We start from the raw sequence: 21,624 nt of genomic DNA, 5'->3' as shown, positions 1-21,624 counted from the left end.
CCCAGGCGTCCCCATAGAGCTTTCTTCATTCACTCACTCAGTCATTGGCTATGGGTACTGAGTTCCTAGTGTCAGATGCTATGGCAAATGCTGGGAACACAGATCAGAATAACAGAGACTGGCTGTTGAGGGACCCAGAGTCTAAGGGGGGCCAAACAATGTATTATGATCTATTTCTTGAGCCCAGTTTAATCATGGGACGGAATGAGAAGAGTTTGCAATCCCATCCACCTGAGTCCTAATTCAATTCCCACCTCTTACAAGCCACAGAACTCGGTCCCTATTATCTCCTCTGAAAAGCAAGGGTAAAAATATCCATCTCCCAGGGTGCTTGTTAAGTACTAAATTCCGTGTCCAAAACATGCTGGTTCTCTTTTTCCAGACTTCATTGAACTCTCCACCTCCACCCCACGTCCCCAGCCTACCAAGAAAAAAGATAACTGGAGTCGGGAAGGGTTTCATTCACTTAAGTGGTGATATGTGAGCTGACACTAGAAAGATGAGCAAAAGGTGAAGTTGACAGGCAGAGTCAGTGGCAAGGGCTTCCAGAAAGTGGACAGAATACACTCAAAGGCATAAAGGCATGGAAGACCATGGTGTTGGGAAGCCAGGGGGAAGTGAGCAGTTTAGAAGATGGGTTGTAAATCACCAGGTTTACACAGATTCACAGACCTGTACCCCTGGGGATAAAAATATATGTTTATAAAAAATAAAAAATTAATTAAAAAAAAAAAAGAAGAAGATGGTTTGTATAGATGGCTATAGTTGATTCGTGCCACGAGTGTCGAGTTGGAAAAGGAAGGTGTTGTGTTTGGTGACTATGACTGTTCAGGTGACTGCATGTAATGCCATTTCCAGACCAGAGAGACGGGAGCTAACGTCCTTGGGGCTGGTGTTGAATGCTGACCACACAGGGCACATTTTCCTCTCTGATGTATCCATGTGCGACATGTGGGCTCTGCTCTCCCTTTTCACCCCCTGGAGGGGACCCCAGAGCTTAGCCCCTGGCATCCCAATATTGGAAATGAGGCTCTCCTGAGAGCCTAGATCTAATCTGATATTTTGTTTTGAGAACTGGTTGCTAGTTGTTTTGTCATGTGTGAAACTGAGATGGTGAGTGATCTATTCAGCTATCTTTTTCCTAGTACCAGTAAGAAATTGCAGCCCATTTAGAGAACATAACACTAAAATTCAACCATAAATACAATTCCTGGTATTACTCAGTTTCTCACATAAATCAAGCTCAAATTCATAGAAAATAAAGTCATTATACTGACATTAGAATTCATGCAATTATGATAGATAATTGCTTTGATAGTAATTACTTTAAAAATCATAATTTTATGGCTAAGCAGGCTATTCAGTGTTGGCTACATTATAGGCAGGAAAACACTTACCAGTCTTAAAAGAGAAAATGCTCACAAGAAAAGGAAGGTGAGCTGTGGGAGATACTGAACTTGAAGCCAATGGTTCATGCTCCAGTCTGCCAATTATTAGTTCTGTGTCTTTGGATAAACCACCTAACCTCCCTGAACCTTTGTTTCCTTTCTCATTAAATAGGGAGAAGAGTAATATTACGGCTAGCTTATTTTAGTATCCGGTGCCCTAATACATGTTCAGGTATTTTATAGCCTAAAGCATTTTAACCAATTTTAATAATTATTAGTTGGAAAAATAATCCTTGTTAAAAGTTTACTATCAAAGAAAAATATTTATATGAAGTCTACTAAAATCACTGCCATCAAACTTCTCAACAATAGTCCGTAAACCAAGGAATTTGATAGCACTGTCTTGTGGCCTTAAATAATAATTCTGTTCTAATTCCTTCATCAGACATTCATTTATGCTAAAATCTGGTAATGGGTATACTCTGGATCATCAGCCCTAGGAGATGTTCCTCCAAAATGGGCTCACAGTCGTGGAGAAATACTTCATGCTCCTTAGGGAGATTGATTAAAACTTCTGAGGAATCCCATAAGAACTTTCGACACAATGTTTTCCAAACTTCCTGGAACACAGAGCTCTGTTTTCAAGTATTAGCTTTGGTTCAAAAGACTATTTGGAGGGAATATTTTTCCATATAGACTTTTCTTAAAAAGAAAAGTATTCATGACAAAACTAATAACCATTCCTAGGTTAATGTGCTTTTAGAAAAGAGAGCTTTTATGTGCTCATATAATTTTGTGTTAATATATGTGATAATGTGTTAATACAATTTTAGAGCAGACAGCTTCGATCAAGCCAGCTTTGTCAAGATGGTAGTAAATGCTATCTGCTCTGTAAACTTTTTTCTCAATTGCAAACATTTCATTTTCCTCCATCACTAGGTAAGTTTTTAGGCCATCTGAAAATAACTTCAGTCAGGAAAACAATATATTAAGAAATGCGCTCCATTTTTCAGAAGGAGAAAATGAGTCACAAAGAACTTAGTGATTGGGCCAAGGTCACATAGCTCGAGAGTGGTAGCTCTGAGATTCAGACTTAAGCTAACACCTCCGGAGCCACTGAATGATCTGATGGTAAATCAAATGTGTTTTACACTGTGGTCCTGGAGATGTATTCATGTTGCTGGTTAGGGCTTCTTCTCATCATCTCAAAGACTGGTTTAAGCAGATCTTTGAAGATTGGGTAGATTCATCAGAGCTGTCAGCAGCTCAGGTTTGGGCTGTAGCAGGGAAAATAAAGGGCTGTCAGTTGCCTCATACCATGGAGACGTGGCTTTGAGCTCTTCTTTAACTCTAATGGACAGTAGCTGCAAAAGATGATACACTTGAACTTTGTCCGCCACTTCACTGATTCACAGATGAATGCGTCTCATTTTAGCTCAACACACACCTGATAGCAACAGTTTATATAGATGACTAACCCACTGGGCTCCAGCAAATTAGGCAAAGAAACACTATTTTTTAATCTTTTCTGTACTAGGATATAGATGCCAAGAACTGATTGAACAGTTCATTAAAGAGTTGAGCAGTTGCACAGTTAACTAGTATCTGTCTTGAATTGCATGAAGTCATCTTCATTTGTTTTTTTCTGAAATAGCTTTTCATTTTAGAAACCTGAGTTTTGTCTTTAATAAATGTTAGGTTAGGCAGAGAGGAATACACATCTGTCTTGATCTCTCACTAATTGTCTCTCAATCCTACTAATTTTGACATTTCAGTAGCTTTGTAAAATATACTTATGTTCATTAAATAAGAATCAATGGGAAGTGTGAGCACAAAAATAATCTAGTTTCAGCAAGTTTAAAGGGACTTGAAAATCATTCTGATGTATTCTAATTTCTCGGAATGGAAACTTCTTGTTATGACAAACTATGCAGGTATACAGTAATTGGTCAGGAGGGAGTAATCTGCTTTCATAAAACAGGTATTTTTTATTTTTTATGTTTTTAAGGATTTATGTATTTTATAGAAAGAGAGTGTGAGAGCACAGGTGTACAAGCAGAGGGAGGGGCAGAGAGAGAGGGAGAGAGAGAATCTTCAAGGAGATGCCCCGTTGAGCCTAGAGCCCTAGGTCGGGCTCATCCCAAGACCTGAGCTGAAAGCAAGGGCCAGCCACTCAACTGACTGAGCCACACAGATGCCCCCAAACAAGTACTATTTAAATACTGATTTTTATTCATATTTAGGCTCCAAAATGGAAACCCCAGTGAAGGTATTTATTGCATCATCCTTCTGTTGAATTTGCATTGTTGGAAGTTTTAGTACAGTTTGATGTGTATATATGTACATATGCGAATGTGTATATTAATGTTGTTTCTTGAGTGTTCTTGATCATCATACATTATCTGGGTAATTCTTATCATTCTATTTTTTGATGTGCTAAGGTGAGGTTGATGTTTTAGTCAATGGGAACTCTAAGTAAGAGAAGATGGTTCTAGGCTTTCATGGAATGATCAAGCAGTGAGACTTACCCTTCTGAATACAGTGATACTGGACAAGCCAGAGTTCAGAAAGCAATTCCTGAACTGTGGCATCAGTTCTCCTTTGGAGAATATTTTTTCCCCAAAAAATGACAAATGAGTATTAAAATAAACAGAGAGTTGTGAACATATTTGTTACACAGGCCTTTTTGAAACAAGAATTTTGCTTAAATCAGAAAATAGTTTTAATATAAACAGTTTTCCTTAAAGTGGTAGGTTAAAGCTTTTAATAAACAGAATAAAAAATTACAGAGCTATTTATTGTATCCTAATTCTTTCTCCATATGTACTGGGAATAATGTTTAAATTGAAGTCTCAGAAAAAAACATTGCCAAAGATCCCCACTCATGGTTAAATGCTACCAACTTATCCCCAACTTCACTGATCATAAAGTGACTTTAACTGTGTTTTTCATTTGTACCCCTTCCTCAATTTCTTTTCCTCCTTGATATCAAGTTAGTGTTTGATAACCCTAAACCTGGAGGCAGTTTAGAATCACCTACCAGAAAGACTTTTTTACTGACTTAGAAGTGAAGATCAACACCTATTCCCGCATATAGGGCAGATTCAACAAAGACCACATTGACATGAAGAGACTTAATTATAGAACCAATAACCAACCAAACAACGAAAACCTCAACTCACACCAAGATCCTCTCTGTTGTCGGGGACCCAGAAAAGAGGGATCAGGGGCTGGCGGCTCCCAGGCTTGGCTGTGGCGGGACAGCTGGACAACTCAGCCCACCTGGGAGGATGCTTTTGTTTACATCTCAGGTTGCCGCCCAACGATTGGTGGCTGGGCTGGAAGGGAGGGTCCGCAGGAAATGCGACACTGAGGATGCTGCCCCCTATCACATGATGGAAATTTCCACTCTTCGGAAAGGCGAAAAGAAAAGAAAGGAGGGTCTCTCAATCCACCCTTTTCCGATACTTTCCCTGGATCTCAGTCGCAGAGGTAGAAGGCGGCACAGGTGAGTGAAACTTTTCTATTTTCTGCCAGGCTTAGAGACTTGTCAGTGTGCAAACTTGTGGCTGGCTCCCAGCTCGGACTGGAGTTTGTGCGCTCCTGTGTGCGTGTGCGCACAGGGACACGCACACGTGTGCAGTCTGGTCTCTCAACCGTCTGGGGCTTAGGTTAGGTATTGCAGCTTTTTATAATTTATTTGTTGATTGACCATAATTCTTCTTGTGATTTCACAAAGGATCGCGCTTTGGGTGGGTTATTGCAGACTAATGACCGGGTTGACTAGAAATTAAGGAAGCCAGGGCATACAGGGTTAAGGGGACTGACTCTCTTTGCAGGAGAGGTGGCTGTGCCAAGGTAGCCCATTCCCGGGAGCGCTACTCAGCTACCCCTGTCCCCGGTCCCAGATTCCCTAGGCACTTGGATTTCCAGTTAGGTGTCCTGGGACCGCCTTCCACAGCCCTGGCGGGGCCACCAACCTAGCTCGAGTCAGCTTGGGATCTGGATAGGAAAGTGCTACCCAAGTTGCGGGCCCATGTCCTTAGGGCGGGGACATTGGGTGCTGGACCTAAAATAGACCCGCTGTCCCTGACAGCTGGGCTGCCTGGGCCCGGCCAGCACGGTTCCCTGGGTGGGGGGCTGCGGGCCTGGGAGTCCCCAGAGAGTCTCCTTCAACAGAGGAGGAAGGCGAAAGCTGCGCTGGGTCTGGGGGCCGTGGCGGGGGGGGGGGGGTGGTGGGAACCCTGAGTCCGAAGTTCCAAGGGAGGCGTCCAGCGCCGTGGGACTGGAAAGCCTGGAGCGCGCTGGAGAGAAGGCAGGGGAAGTGCAGAAACGCGGAGAGGGAAAGGCCATTGGAGACGAGGGGACGGAGAGGGGACATCAGAGAGAGGAGAGAAGCCCAAGGAGGAGGGAAGAAGGCAAGGAGGGGTAAGAGGCTAGAGCGGGAGTGCGTGAGAGTCTGAGGGAAATGGAAATAAGAGAATGAATGAAAGAAGTGAAGAAAGAAGGGAGCCTGGACGTAGGGAGCCCCTTGGGGGGTTGGAGGGGAGGTGGGAGCCCGTGGGAGTCCGGAGAGGGGAGAGAGGTGAGCGTGGGCACCAGCGGGCCCGGCCCTGGGAGCCGCTCAGGGAGTGGCTCCTCGCTGCCCGTGGCACGGGTGGGCGCTGCACCCTGGCCACGGGCAGGGGTGGAGGTGCCAGGGTTGGGGCGGTGGCGCCGGGGTGTGGAGTACGCCCCGCGGGCTCTCAGCTCCCGTTAGTGATCCAGCAGGGAGAGTGGGGGAGTGCCCTGCCTGGGCCGACAGCCCAGGAGATGCGCTCCCGCCTTTCGACTTGGTTAAAGGAAAAGGATGAATTAAACTGGGAAGCCCAACCTGGGAGGCTTGGTCAGTGGTGTGCCAGTGTGTGTACCGGGCAGTGAGGGGGCAGTAGGTAGGACCTTGAGAGGCTTGGTGAGGACCGGGAGATCCGGATCCACAGTTCTAAGCACAAGTGTTTAGATACCTGGGCCTGGCCGAACAGGAGGATCTTGATGTCAATTTCTCAGTACAAAACTGCGTCTCTACCGGTCTCCGGAGCATCTTAGATCCTGAGAAAAAAGACGGAGCGGTAGCTGCGGTCCTGGAGGTGTAAGCGGACCCCCTCTGAGCGCAGGTCCTACCTACACCTTTTCCGTCGGCCCCTCCACCGCCTTTGCCCCTTCCGCCCCCAACTTCTAGCCCAGCTTTCTTTGTTATGCACTTCTGAGTGGCCCAGCTGTCTCACCCTTCGGGGAGGGAGGGAGCCTAGAGGGTCCATCTCCCAATTTCCTGGATTGTTATGTTCATATTTACTTGCTTCCAGGCAGCACAGACCGAGTCGTTTTGACCGAATTGTCTTACGTTATGAAAAGAACTTGAGACACCTAGATCAGGATTTCCAGGGCCTGGTGGCCAGGGCTCTGGTTTGGGTTTGTTTGGTTATAGCCTTTTATAGACCTTAACTTTGGGGAGAGGTGGGGTTTGGGACATGAGCCCCACTGCAAACTGTCCTTCAAGAGTACGGGCGCCTGGATGGCTCAGTGGGTTAAAACCTCTGCCTTCAGCTCAGGTCATGATCTCAGGGTCCTGGGATGGAGCCCCGCATAGGGCTCTTTGCTCAGCGAGGAGCCTGCTTCCTCCTCTCTCTCTCTCTCTCTCTCTCCGCCTGCCTCTCTGCCTACTTGTGATCTCTGTCAAATAAATAAATAAAATCTTAAAAAAAAAAAAGAGTATGGAGATTGGGGGACTCTCACCTGGAATGTGTGCACGCACGTGTGTAACACAGCTTCTCGGATGCTAATAAATGAATCTACAGAAAGTCCATGGTGTGGGTGGAGCTGGTGAGGACAGAGAAACTGAGGGAGAGCAGGTGGACTCTCCAATGCCATGTGTTCAGAGACTGAAAGCTCTCACTGGGCTGATTCTATCACAAAACTTTAAGAAGCAGAGAGATTGGTGTAAGGGGGTAGATCATTCTCAAGGCCGCTGGGCTGGATGAGCTCTTCTGGCTGAGTATGCATTACTAGGCACTCAAGGAGGCTAGTCTGTTCTAGGTGAATGAGCACAGTGGCTCACACATATATATCAATTACCGTATTTCTTTTATGTTAAATCTTCATTAACAGCCTTATGCTATAGACTCTATTATTATATTCATTTATAGAGCAGGACGGAGACATACACAGTCTGGACAACACAGAACCTCTTTGGAAGTCCTATGGGGTCATTCATTATTCATTCATTATTCTTAAATCCAAATGAACAATTCTCTTTCACTGTGTACTTTATAGGAGCAGAACTGAAAGGTGACTTTTAGGGACCCAAAGCTGACCATTTGGCCCTTTACAGACTAATCCAATACTAAGAAAGCCAAGACAGGATCATACAGCTGTAGACTGAATCCTTGCGGCTCCAGAACTAGTTTTTTTCAATAAGTGACATTTGAGAAATGCATAGTACGGTAAATGGTTACCTCTCAGTTTATCAAATGCTGAGGCCAAGCATAATAATTACAACAGCTTTGGACTTCTGTGTTAAATGTTTTTCTGCTTTCGTGTCATTGTCATTGTTTATTTCCTCAGTGTTTTTCAGGAGTTGATTCCTCTATCTTTCCTCCTCACCTTTGTACTGACTTACTAATATTTTCTAACTATTTTTTTAAAAACTTAAGCCTTACTTTGTTTTTTTTTTTTATTTTTACATATCCAAAGCAATGATTTCTATTAAAAAAAAAATTAATGGGATCTATGGCCACTTAGATAGTTTTTGATATTCATCAAAATAATTTAGTTTTTTAAATAATATGCTTCATGTATCACCAAGCCATCTTACAAGCCACCACTGCCTTGATGACATCCTGTAGGAAGGGTAAGGGTTGGAAGTAGGGGAAAGAAAAGAGAAAGGAAAGAACTTTCTAAAAGCCAGATTTTTAGCTAAGCCCTTTCCAAATGTGACTCCCATTTAATCTTCACACAAACCTCCATGTTATAGATGTTTGCTATCTCTATTCTATTTTACACTGGAGGAAATTGGAGCCCATGGAAATTGAGGAAAGAGCCAAGGATCACCCAGTAGTAAATGACAGTGCTTGCATCAGAACTAAGTCCCTTCTATGCCAGAGTTCCTGCTTCCAATAAAGCTGGCAGAAAGAAAGTCAACAAGGAAAACAAAAACTTAAGGAGGAAAGGGGCTTACGACGATGTTACCCAACAGGGAAGGATGTGCACGATGGGAGAGATGGAATTGCCAAATGTCTTTCGTGTGACTGCTAATCTTCCCCTGGTCTTCCTTCTACTATTTTTGTAATGACCTAATTCCATTCATTCATTCCACAAACAATCACTGACTATCATTATCTTCCAGGAACCCCGCTAGGGAGTCTCTTTTTATTCCTGTTTCCCTAACACCTACCGCAGTCCTGGGCAAATACTAGGTGCCCAAGAAATGGTTGTTGAAGAAATGAATTAGTCTAGGGGAAGGAAAGAATAAGCAAGCAAACAGGCATACTAACAGCCTGTTGAGAGCCAGGAAGAATTCAGGCTTGAGCATGCCACCACTGAAGCTGGCTCAGGAAAGGGGTCAGAGAACATTTCAAGACTAGGTAATGAAGCAGAAATAAAAGGAAGTAGGAGAGAATTCCCAACAGAGACTGGCCTTCTGAAGGGAGAAAGGAGAAAGTGGAAGCCACTCTGGGAACTTAGGAGGGAGGAGGCTGGGAGGAAGGTGTGGTCTGTGATGTCCTAGCTCATCCTCTCCGCAAGGGTCCCAAAGTTCTGCCTGCCCTTGAAATTTCAGAAGCTAACTGTGTTAACAAGGGACAAAACGACTGAATACGGGAATCAGCAACACATTTTATTATTTTATCATTATATTATGCTCCTATAATACCGAACTATAGTGTTTTAGACTCCTTTTAATGTTTTAAACACTGCGCTCAAATGGAAAGACTTGACTTTGTTGTCCTCCTTGTGAGAAAATCAAATTACTTTTCTGGCTCTCAAAGGGGTAGTCTATTTTAACTAAGGTACAACCTACACAATAACAAAAAAATATTTCCAAACAAATGCTTTTGTGTGTTTTTCTCATTGGGGAGGGCTAACTGGGGAGGATTTCTCTCCTTATTTTAGTTTTTAGTGGCTTGATTTTTTTTAGTGTGGTACATAAGAGTCTGGAAGGAAAAATGTGGTTAAAAAAAAATAACATGAGATAGGGCATGGAGTGACAGTAATGATGGCAACCTCCTAGCTCCAAAGTAGATGTTTATGCCAGTTAAGATTCTGGCTTTTGATAGCAGACTTGGAAAACACAACTCCCAGGGTCTCTTGTTTCTTTAGGGATCTTTCATAACAACCTCTCCTCCCTGGCTCAGAGGACTGCATGTCTCTGCACCATTTCCACGCTTAAAAAATACTCGCAGTCAAACTGTTATTTGGAAGGGAATTCAAAGGGTAAATGAAATCCACAAATAATCCAAAACCTAATTTCAGTTAATACATTAAATCCTCCACTTTTTAGCATTATATCCTTAGGCAAGTATATTAATCTTTTTGAGCCTCAATCTCTTTGGCTACAAAATGAGATCATAATAGCACCTACCTCATGGGATTGTTATGAGGATTAAATGAGTTAACACATGTAAAATGTTTAAATGAATGCCTGATTCATAGTGAGCACTCAGTGTAGGACAGACATTACTGTTTAATGATATTACTCTGCTACCCAGAGAAGTATTTGAAATGTTAGCAAATGTCTATACTAGATGTTCCTTGACAGTGTGTTTTCCTCTGTCATAACTAAAATGAAGGAAACAGAAGAGAGGAAATGGAAAGAGGGATAAAGAATACGCAGGACAGTCCAGCCCAGAATAACGTCATTCCCTGTATAATAATAAGGTTGAAATGTTCCCTTATTTCCTGTTGGCTATTTGCCCCTATTTCTCCTGATAAATCTAGTGTGCATCCATTATTAAAATGAACATCATCTCCAATTCCCTTGTTTTCTCTCCTCCTTGCCTCTTCTGGTCATTCTTGTCTCTGTGGGGCCTCCCATGGCGTCCGGCACAAACAGCTACCCATCCGTGTTGGCTGAATGAAGGAAGGAAGGAGAATGACCCTCTTGTGTTTTTTACAATAGTACTTATTCTTCAGGGAAGCATGTTTTCCCTGAAATATGAAAGGCCTCTGCAAAGTGAATGTATGCACTGCTGACAGTCTATATAAATATTGTTTAATTAAATTGTTTATTCAGTGTGTGTTACTGCACACAATTAAGCACGCGGGCTGGGGAAGTGGGGTGTGTGGAAAGGAATGCCTGTGCCATCACACAGTGGGGTTTCCTGGATTCGGCTCTTGGCTGCTTCCAACTCTGGCTCTCCCACTTCCTACCTGAGTGATGCAGAGAGAGCTAGTGTCTTAGCCTGTTTCCTTCTCTTCACCTATAAAATGAGGGAAACACTTCCTACTTCATGAGGCTTTTAGGAAGGTAAAATAAAATTATGTATGGCACATGGTGAGCATTGGGGTGTTTTTTAAACAGTTAAAAGAAATCCTGGTTTTCCAATTAGATGGACTGCTAATACCTACCTTATAGATGAGCATGATGGCTCTGTGTAATAAGCCCTCCAAAATATCCCTCTTCCTAGGGGTAGTACTGCAACCCTTTACTTCTATTGTTCCCAGTCCTGACTTGGCTTTACCATTTTTGGGGCCCACTAAAAGTCTTATTGATTCTACCTTACATTTCAGGGTAACTTCCTCCCCACCCACCCCGTGTTTGTCCTGTCATTTTGCCTTGCGTCATTTGCGCCTTTTTACACTGCATACTCCTAGGACAAGGACTTTGCTCTTTGTTTTGGCGTCATTTTATAACCCTGGGTACACTCGGAGTACTATAAAAATGTTAAAGAAGGAAAAGAAAGGAAAAAAAAAAAAAGATGTAATCCCCCAAGAGGCAACTTTGGCCGACAGCTGGTCGGGCGTCGGGGTGTTTGCAGTGTCAGTACGGGCACCTTCCAGCAGCATCTCCAGCGGTGGCTGGGGGCTCACCAGGGACACGCATCCTGCCCCGCCGTCCTTGGGTGCGTGCGGGCGGCGGCGGGAGCGGGAGCTGCGTTGCCGCGCCAGGGAGGACCACGGGCAGCCGCCGTCTGGGGGACAGGCACCGTTCCCAAGCTTGCCTGCTTTCGCTGGGACTGCGCTAGAGAAACCAGGCGAGTGAGTGAGATGAACCCGGAAAGAGAAGTAGAGAGCAACTGAGAAAGGAGGGAAGGGGGAGGGCAGCCCGTTCCGTGTGAAGGAAGATTTCCTGCCTGCAACGTGGGGCTATACTCATGCTGTGGTCTTATTTTCTGCACTTTCTCCAGATGGAAGGAATGTGGTCCATAGACGCAAAATGTTTTTATAAACTGTATGATCGGACTGATCTTGACTGTGAAAGTGAACTAACTAAAAGCATTCTTGTTTCCACCCGGGCTTTGTGAGTGCTTGAAAAGCAATCAGATGGTTCAAGGCACTGCATACACGGGGTGGTTTTATTACAGACCCGAGAACACATATCATCCCTATATTATTTCTTTTGGGTTTCTGAAGCAATTTTCTAGAAAGAGCACACTTAAAAAAAATTTCAGACACTTTTTTGGCATGTGTCACTATGCTATATTTAATTATACTTGCTGTACAGAGGGATCCATGCTTTGGTGGACTTACACATATTTAAACGTTTTATTTTGAAGTAATTATACAGTCACAGGAAGTTGTAAAGGTCACACAGAGAGGCCCCATATACGTTTGACCCAGTTTCCTCCAATGGTTACATCCAACGTAATTTTCATATAAGATCAAAACTAGGAAATTGATGTTGGTGCAACATATGTGCTCAAAATGGATGCCTGGCTTCCACGTCATTTTTTCACATGCACAGATTTGTGCAGCCGCCACCATGACCGAGATACAGAATTTCCATCACCCGGAAGTTCTCCCTTGTGCAAATCCTCTACAAGCAAACTCGCCTTCTTCTCCCTTCCCTGGTCAATGAGGTATTTTCTGTCCCTATATTTTAATTGTTTTGTGAATGTTAGGTAACAAAATCATATTATCTATGATCTTTTTGAGGTTGATTTCTTCCCCCCCATTGGGCGTAACATTCTTGAGATCCGTTCAAGTTGTTGTATCAATAGTTGGGTCCTTTTTATTGCTGCATATTATTCCAGTTGTGTCGCCATATTTAGTGGTGAGGCTTTTTTCTCAATTGATATCTTTGTCTAGATCTTCAGTCAGGTGCTAAGGGTACTCGGTAAAAGTGTGAGGACAAAATTTGGATGTTTTTGACTTCAAAATGATATTTGTGTGTGATAGGGCAAAAGGAGGAATAAACTACATTTTAATTCAAAACAGACACCACTGGAGTAGTGGAAAGGAGAAAAGGAAGGTGGCAGAGCAAAGTATGTAGTTAGACCGTTAAGATAGAAAACCTGGCACTTTTTAAGATTTCCACACCAATAGGATAATCTATTCTGTGGTTTTTATCTTTAGTTAGGACCATTCAGATTTCCTGAAGCTAATTTTAAAAATGCTTCTGCAGTAGGAATCCCTGCCAGTCTGTGCTCAGTCACATAGCTGATAACTCAGGGCCCCGGTTGGAAATGACCATGAGTGGCTCTCCAGTTTGACAAGGGGTCACCAGAGTAAAAATAACATCTTTAGCCCCCCCCCCCCCCCCCCCGCAGGGGAAACCATCAAGGGTCCTGAGACTGTCAATGTTCTATTCTGGTCACGGGCGCCACCCACCGGTGGGAGGAGCATCTCCCAGAGTTCACTTAAGTCACGTTTTAGACTTTTCACCCGAACACCCACAAGCAAGGGGAACCTGGACTCTCCAAAGGCTGTAGCTCACTAAGGGAAATGCCACACTTCTGAACAGTACCTAGAAGAGTTTGGCTCAATGCCTCCCTTCAGCCAGTACCTACCTGTGGGAGAGCTCTTGCCTGACTCTGTCCTCCCCACACGAAGGAGAGAACAAATGGCCGATGCCATTGGAAAGTATAAATACCCCTTTATGTTTTTAGATTTTCACTCTTTGGGCTTTTGGATACATAGTATCAATTCACAAAATAACAGAATTTTCAGTCTAGAGCCCTGACTAGATCCAAGTTGAGCTGAAGGCATTGCGCTGAGTCGCCGTTTTAATGATTTCTGTTACTAGAAAAATAGTCCTTATTCCAGACTTCGCCGGTAGATGGAGGGTAGGGAGGGGATGCTGGTTCCAAAGATGAAACACATATGGAGCTGTCATAACTCTAATCATTTATAACTCTTTTTATAGGCAAATCTGCTTTCCCGAGTCTTTCCAAATGGAAGAGAATCTTTGTACTGTTTGTGTAATTTATTTTATTTTTGTGTAAATGTTAGACACCTCACATAGCTTTGCAGGCTGTTCTTGTGGATTGTATCTCTGGTATGTGGCCCCTAAGGTCCCACAGCTTGGGACAGGCAGGGAACGTGGCTCTGCAATCTTTAGGAAGTGAACACTTCCACCTAAGTCAGGAGACTGACCAAAAGGTATGCTGAATTTTGTTTACCTCTCTTATATTATGCTATTTACTTATTTAACTAATAACGACAGCCATTCCAAGGTGTGATATGAAATGCAGACACAGGCTATGGTTCCCAATATTACAGGCTTTGTTTTTTGATTGAAGGGGTAACTGGTGGTGGTGGTGGTGTGTGTGTGTGTGGGGGGGGGGTGCTATTTGTTTCTTAAACTTTTTCTTTAAAAACAAAAAAAAATAGAATTTCTCTGAAAGAAAAAATAGAAATGCTTCATGTACTATATCACTGTAGACAAAAACCAACCAGCTATACAATTCCTTTCAAACAACTTTGTAATACTATAGCAGTATCCACCCTTTGAAGAATGACACCATATATAATGTTTTACATTACTCTTTACACCAGAATTCCAGAAAGTTCAAACTCCTCAACCTGGCAGTCAAGGTGAATCTTAGCCAGACTCTACAAAGACATCCCATGTGAGCTAAAGTAGACTCTAGTTGTTTGGGTAAAACTGGGGCCAAACTTCTCATCCCATTTCTCTTGCCTGGAATCACCTTCCTCTCTCGCTGGAGTCATACTATTCTTCTTCCATGATACCTGTTCTGTTTGCCCCAGCTCCCACACTGAGCTCTCCTGCTCAGTTCCATGTCTTGAAGACAGTATCCTGTTATGAATAGTGTCCATCAAAAAGTAGGTACCCAGTGGTGATGGAAAGCTGTTAGGGAGCTGGGCTCTGCAGTTAGATGTGTGGCTGTACATCCTGGCTTACTCACTTATTTATCAGGTTTCCTCTTTGAGCAAATTACTCAATCCTCTTGAGCATCAGAGGAGTTACAAGCCTCACTTGTAAAATGGGGATAATAATACTACTTACCCAAAGGTGAGGGTGTTACTAATTTAGTATATGTGATGGGCTTAGCATAGGGCTGGCTGTCACATATATGATTATTAATAATGAGAACATTAAAAAAATGAGACTTCAGACTTAAAAATTAACAGACTTATGGTCAGAGTGGAGGTTTTAGACTAGAAAACTTGATTGGGCTTCTCTGTGTCTCTTAACCATAACTGCGGTCATCAGAAGGGACAGGGTCCCTCTATGCCTATCTACACAGGAGACAATCTCTAATCCCACCCACGAAGATGGGACGCAGACAGATTGAAGCAGAAAGATTCTTTCCTCCTTAGATCTAACAAAACTATGTGTGGCTTGGCACATATTTTATTTTTGATAAACAGTAATCAAATGATGAATTAATTTCTGTGAAGAAGGGAACACATCCTAGATATTGGCTTCAGAGAGTCATTAAAATAGTTTCATGACGAGTCATCTGTCCGTGAAGCTATTACAGATCCAATCTATAGCCTTAGGAAAGTGAAAAGTTCAATAAATTAACTGGTGGTTTGATCTGCATAATACCAAATTAGTAGGTTTTCTGATACTTCCCTACAAATTGGTTGGTATTTCACTGAAGCATAGCTTCATTCCAATCAAAGGCAGAAGCATTAGTGCTCTCTTGCTTACACTGATGTCTAAACAAACCCTTTTTGTGTTTTAAAGTACAGATCTAAAAATGATGTGTTTAGACCACAGTATGTGATTACAAACAGAACAACAGTTCTTTAAATAAATTGCAAAGTAGATCGGATTTGGGTTGGGTGGGGCAGATAGTCACATATAGATTCTGATTTTATACTATTCCTGGGGCCCTACATTCAGTAATTACTCTTTGTTAAGTGAGTGGACCTCTCTGTGTATAAGTATTCCAGAATAATAACCCCAACCTCTAAGATGTTCTCCAAAAATCATGGAGGGATACATGCACACATGGATATTCATAAATTTCACAGACACAGAAGAGAAAAATTCTGCTTACAAGTCTCATTTGTCTAGCTAAGGATTGAGAAAAACTGTTACATAATTAGAGAGTATGGTGTTCTGGTTAAGAGGAGATTATACCTGCCATGGATGGACAATTTTCAAAGAATAAGAATGCAGCAAGATCCATTTTAAAATTCAAATTTTATTGAAAATGATTTAATGTTTTAGTGTGCCTTAGGCTTACTCTATTGTTAACTTCATCTATCAAAACACAAAGATGCTAGGTAATAGAAATTTCTGGTTGGTTGAAGAATTTTATAGTATCTTCCTTCTGCTTTCAGACTTTTGGGAGAGATATCAAGAATAATACATGTAGGGGCGCCTGGGTGGCTCAGTGGGTTAAGCCACTGCCTTCCGCTCAGGTCATGATCTCGGGGTCCTGGGATCGAGTCCCGCATCGGGCTCTCTGCTCAGCGGGGAGCCTGCTTCCTCCTCCTCTCTCTCTGCCTGCCTCTCTGCCTACTTGTAATCTCTCTCTGTCAAATAAATAAATAAAATATTTTTTAAAAAAAAGAATAATACATGTAGAAGCTCTAAACTAGGAAACTTAAACCTTCTTAATATGGAACATTTCTAATGTATTCCAAAGTTGCGTGTAGAACAAGAACACTCTGTCTTCACAAAACTTCAACAACTACTGATACTTGTCTGTTCTATTTCATCCTTATGCATACCTTTCCTCCTTGCTACCCTTACCACAACCATTACTACATTATTTCCAAGCAAATTCAAGTCATCATATAATTTGACCCATGTAGGATTCAGTATCTATCTCACAAAGATAAGTCTTAAAGAAATCAAATTATCACACCTTAAATGAACCATTTTCTTAATATCGAATATCTAGGCCATGTTCACATAGGCCTGATTGTCTCAAATGGGGTTCACACACTCATTGATTGATACAGAATCAAAGAGACTTAAGAGACATAAGTTCAACCTAGCCTCATCTCTCTTTTTCATTCTTGCAAATTATTGGATGGGGAAACCAAGTCACTTGTCCTATAAAATTTCCCATATTCTCAATTTTGTTGATTTAAAATGTCATCCTCAAGCTTCAATAGTCTGCCTTCTTAAAATCTAACCCTTATAAAATTGCTTCTCTTTTAAAGAACAGTTATACTTTGTCATTTCTTTGCCTGTTTCCTTGAGGATTTTCCAGCCTACCTTTTGCTCAGTTTTGCCCAAATATCCTTCTTTTTAATACCCATGACTTACCTAACACTCCCTCCTAATAGAACCTGGCCAACCAGAAATGCCCTTTGGTCAGGTTTCAAAATGTGTACCGGCCTCCTCCCCCAAGTGCTTACTCAGCTTTCTCTAAATTGTCTCAAGACATCCCCAATAGGGTACCTGTGTGGCTCAGAAGGTTAAGCGGCTAAGCGTCTGCTTTTGGCTCAGGTCATGATCTTGGGGTCCTGGGGTGGAGTCCCACATTGGGCTCCCAGCTCAGTGGGGGAGTCTGCTTCTCCCTCTGCCCCCACCCCCGGCTTGTGCTCACATGCACACATTCTCTCTCTCTTACACTCACACACAAATAAATAAAATCTTTAAAAAAAAAAAAAAGACATCACCAGTAATCAGTAGGTTGTCTTGATTTTAAAAATTGTGCCACATGACTACTAGTACTTTTTGATTGCTGACATACACAGATATATTTAGTAGGAAATTATATACTTGGGATTTACTTTAAAAATAATGGGGGAGGGAGAGGGGTGGTGTGGATTTAAGACTGGCCATGGTTGGTAATTGCTCAAGCTAAATAATGCATCTGTGAGGTTACACTGTATTATTCTACCTTTATTTGTATACATATGAAATTTTCCATAATAAGAAATAGAAATGAATTATGGTATTTCACCTAAGCTAAATAATGAAACATTTCATTTTAGGGCTGATGTTGGAACACCTTTGCTAAAGATCATCAGAAAATCGTGCCTAAGGAACAAGACATTCGTTTTTCCTATTCCCTAAGTCTGGTTTGCCTAAAACCAAGTCAGCTTCAAAGTAAAATAAAATCACCATATAGATATATTTAAATAAAAGAGGGACGTGGTTTGGAATGATTGAAAATAGGACTCAGGGAGAGGTGCTCCCTAGGTTTGTGATTTGTCTGAGCTGCCCTTCTTAAGATGCTGGCATGGCAGAAATCATGGACATGATCCTGTACTCTCCTAATTGCTGACCAAAGACTCCCAGAAGAGGAGGGACACAAATTACTTGATTAACCCGTAAGAAAGAGATTCTAGAATTATGAAGATCACACTTCTAGCTCTCCCTGCTACCATGCCAGAAGAACGTACAGGTCCTGTCTCCCAAGATGAAAGTCAAACACAGACATTTTCAGAGACCTTCCAGCTTTTTTTTTTTTTAAAAAGATTTTATTTATTTATTTGACAGAGAGAAATTACAAGTACACTGAGAGGCAGGCAGAGAGAGAGAGAAGGAAGCAGGCTCCCTGCTGAGCAGAGAGCCGGATGCGGGACTCGATCCCAGGACCCTGAGATCATGACCTGAGCCGAAGGCAGCGGCTTAACCCACTGAGCCACCCAGGCGCCCCAACCTTCCAGCTTTTAACTTTAGTCCAGTCGCTCTTTGTTTTGTTCAACTGTTGAAAAATAAGGGAATTTACACTTATGCTTACATTAGCCGTATAAACCAGGGAATGCTTTTTAACGGACATATAGCCTTCATTAATAATTTTGTTGTTTCATTAGCATCGTATTAAATGATTCATAATGGTAGTTTTTAACTGTGATCAGCCATGCACCTGCAAAAGTCACGTATGGAGCTGCTTCATGACATCTTTTCCAAACTCATGTGAACTTAATACCAAGCAGTACGTACAAAGTCCCGTCAGCCCACTTGAGGATAATAGAGGGGAAAAGAATAAGAACTGAGGCTGAAAATGGAAAGGAAAGAAAAATGGATGCACAGTCAGAAGAACTGCTTTTGTGTGAAGGCTTGGAACACCTCGGGGGATCTTAGGGCTCAGGGTCAATCCTGTTGGGTTCTTGCTTCAAGGGGAGGGAGATCCAAGCAGTTTGTGCCTTAGGATGTAGTTTTTATGTCCCAGGTTAGAAACACCTGCTTTGAGAGACAGAGGAATAGGCTTGAGAAACATCTACTCATCTAGGCCTAGTAGGTTAATGAAGGCTTCCAGAAGTTTCTCCATCTCAAGCATCTACATTCCTCTTGTTCCTGGGCCCACACTGGGAGATAGCAAGCAGGAGACAATGCCTCTAATCCATAAGCTCAAAAAAGCATTAAACATTTTATGGAAATACGGTCATACACTAAGAATGTGTCCCAATAGATGTGTATTTATGTACAACAAAGGAGTACGAGTTTGCAATTGTTGGAACTCTGGGAGAGATTCTAAAGACATTTTAGTCAGCAAAAAGTGAAAAATCTAAATTTAATTGTCTTTATTATTACCAATTTAAAATATGTAATAACATCATTGGTAATATTTTCACTTTTATGAGGGTAAAAATATTTTACAGATTCACACAGGCCTGGCCCCAACCCCATAAACTATGTTTTCTCCATAAGCTCCATAAGCTATTAAGTTACCCAACCTGGAATTCTCCTGTCATAGACTTTAAGAATTTGATCCTCTCAACTGGTGAAAAGTTATTCTATACCCAGATCCCCCAGGTCCTCTGAGCTGTTACTTCCTACATAGTTACTTTAAAAAAAAATTAATCAGAATTAAAATAAAAAAACTGTTTGGTGCCCCTTTGTAATTCCTTCAGTAAAACTATTATATATGTATATATTTCTGAGCTTGTAGATTTATAAGCATTTTAAGTTCTGCCAACAATTTAGAAAAACAATTCTATAGCCTATATGAGTACATTTTTATTGTTCTTTTATTCTCTACCAAAATTAATTGAGAAAAATAAATTGGGACAGTATACTTTTGAATAGAGAAAGTAAGGAAATAGGTATGACAGACCGCAAATTCCATGGGATTTCGGTCACCAAATACACTAATTGAGGCCACAGAAGCCTGAGTCATTTATCCTTCTGACATATAAAGTATAAATAATCTTCTCACAATAACCAAGGAAGAAATGTTTTAAATTTGCTCTTTAGAAATTGGTATAGAGTGTTTGGGGTTCTTTTTCAATTCTTTGGGGTTCACTTTTCACAAATAAACTCCAAACTTACATAGAAAATATCAGACAAAATAAAAATAAGGCGTATTTCCATATTACGTTTTTAATAAAACGATAGTCATTAACCCCAATTTTCACATTGCTAGGGTTGTGTCTTCTCTGCCAGAGTCACTATTATGTACATCTAACATATTTTTGAATGTTCCTTTAATAAAAAATTACTTCTCCTTATCTTAGAAGCACATCTATGATTTGTGTTGCAGTGGTTGTCAAGGCAAGTCTGCATATTTTATTAAAGACCAGACCAGAATAAACAGACATTGCAGCAGACCCCGTTACTACTGGAGACATCAAGACTTTGTAGCCATTTCTCTTACAGATACCTGTTTTCTCAGAGTGTCCTACATGTGAAAAGTGAACTGTGTGACAAGTTCACACAAGAGAACAAATGCTAATGCCCAAGTGGCTGAATGTTTCAAGGGGCCCTAAAACAGGAAATAAAAGGAAAGACATTTCTTCTGGAGATCTGTGGATATTATAAATAATAGAAGTTTGGAAGCCGCAATAGGCCTCGAAATTAAACTTGCCATTTGGTTTTCAGGCAAGAATACCAACTAAAATTTTTGAATTATGGTTTTGTTGGTATATGATAGTTATTCTTCAAAAAGAATGTCCTGCTTAAGAGTAGGTTCTCATAGAAGCACCTGGGTGGCTCTGTCAGTTAGTCATCTGCCTTTAGCCCAGGGCACGATCTCAGGGTCCTGGGATCAAGCCCTGCATGGTCGGCGGCGGCGGGGGGGGGGGGGGGGGGGGGGGGGGGTGGAGGGTGGGGGGGGGTCTCTGCTCAGTGGGGGGTTTGCTTCTCCTTCTCATTCTCCCTCTGTGCTCTCTCTTTCTCTTTCAAATAAATAAATAAAATCTTAAAAAAAAAAGAGTAGGTTCTCATAAAAATTTTAAGAACCTAGGCTATTTTATGTGGTTCATGGATTTAAAAATATACAACCAGCAACAACAATAAGTAATATTTACTTAGCTCTTACTATATCCCAGGCCCTGTTCTAAGCTCTTTACATGTCATTATCTTACACAAAAGTAAACAAAGAATACACATGCCTTCTTTAATAAGCTACTGGTCTGTGCAAAAATAAGGAAGGAAGGAACTATAAAATAAAAAGAGGTCTTAATTTACCCATCTACTTATGACATAAAGTGAGGACCATTTCCATAGGACTCATAGAGCTATTGAGAATGAGATAGACCCTCTAACAACGAAGGGCCCTTGAAAAATAATTTTCTGCCCAAATCTGGTTAATACAGATGTACTCTCATGTATCAATTATGTCAATTCTCAATTGATTTCAGTGACCACAACATAGGATAACGAATTGTGATTAGGTGAGCTAATGGGATGCTTTAAAAAAAATCATTTCTTAAACATTTTAGGTGAAAACTCACATGCCACAAAGCCAGGTGATCTCATCTATTTCTGCATACTAAAAACGAATCATTTGGGTATATCCAAACATTTATGATGATGTCTATAATAAAAACTGAGTGCTTTTATTTGCTGAAATCCCAGGAAAAAGAATAAACACAGCCCTCCGTTTTTCACTCCAGCTGGAATCATTTAGCTAACTGAGGTCATCATAAGGAGATTTCTCTA

General features: G+C 41.7%; 1 protein-coding gene and 1 long non-coding RNA gene across 3 annotated transcripts in view; one reads left to right on the top strand and one right to left on the bottom strand.

Moving 5' to 3' along the window:
- Positions 1–4,593, bottom strand: part of LOC116593675 — a 32,164-nt gene extending 27,571 nt beyond the window's left edge. For both annotated transcript variants that reach the window (XR_004286930.1, XR_004286931.1), the window contains exon 1: positions 4,571–4,593. This is a non-coding gene — a long non-coding RNA (uncharacterized LOC116593675). The remainder of the gene's footprint in view (positions 1–4,570) is intronic.
- Positions 4,594–4,793: 200 nt separating this feature from the next.
- SLC38A4 (solute carrier family 38 member 4) overlaps positions 4,794–21,624 on the top strand; it is a 64,659-nt gene continuing 47,828 nt past the window's right edge. Inside the window, exon 1 of the mRNA XM_032347977.1 lies at positions 4,794–4,896. The gene's annotated coding sequence lies outside the window, so the exon portion shown is untranslated. The remainder of the gene's footprint in view (positions 4,897–21,624) is intronic.

The sequence above is a fragment of the Mustela erminea genome, chromosome 6, assembly GCF_009829155.1.
Source record: "Mustela erminea isolate mMusErm1 chromosome 6, mMusErm1.Pri, whole genome shotgun sequence".
Lineage (NCBI taxonomy): Eukaryota > Metazoa > Chordata > Mammalia > Carnivora > Mustelidae > Mustela > Mustela erminea.
The sequence above is the reverse complement of the archived record's forward strand: the minus strand, read 5'-3'. Positions and strand labels throughout refer to the sequence as shown.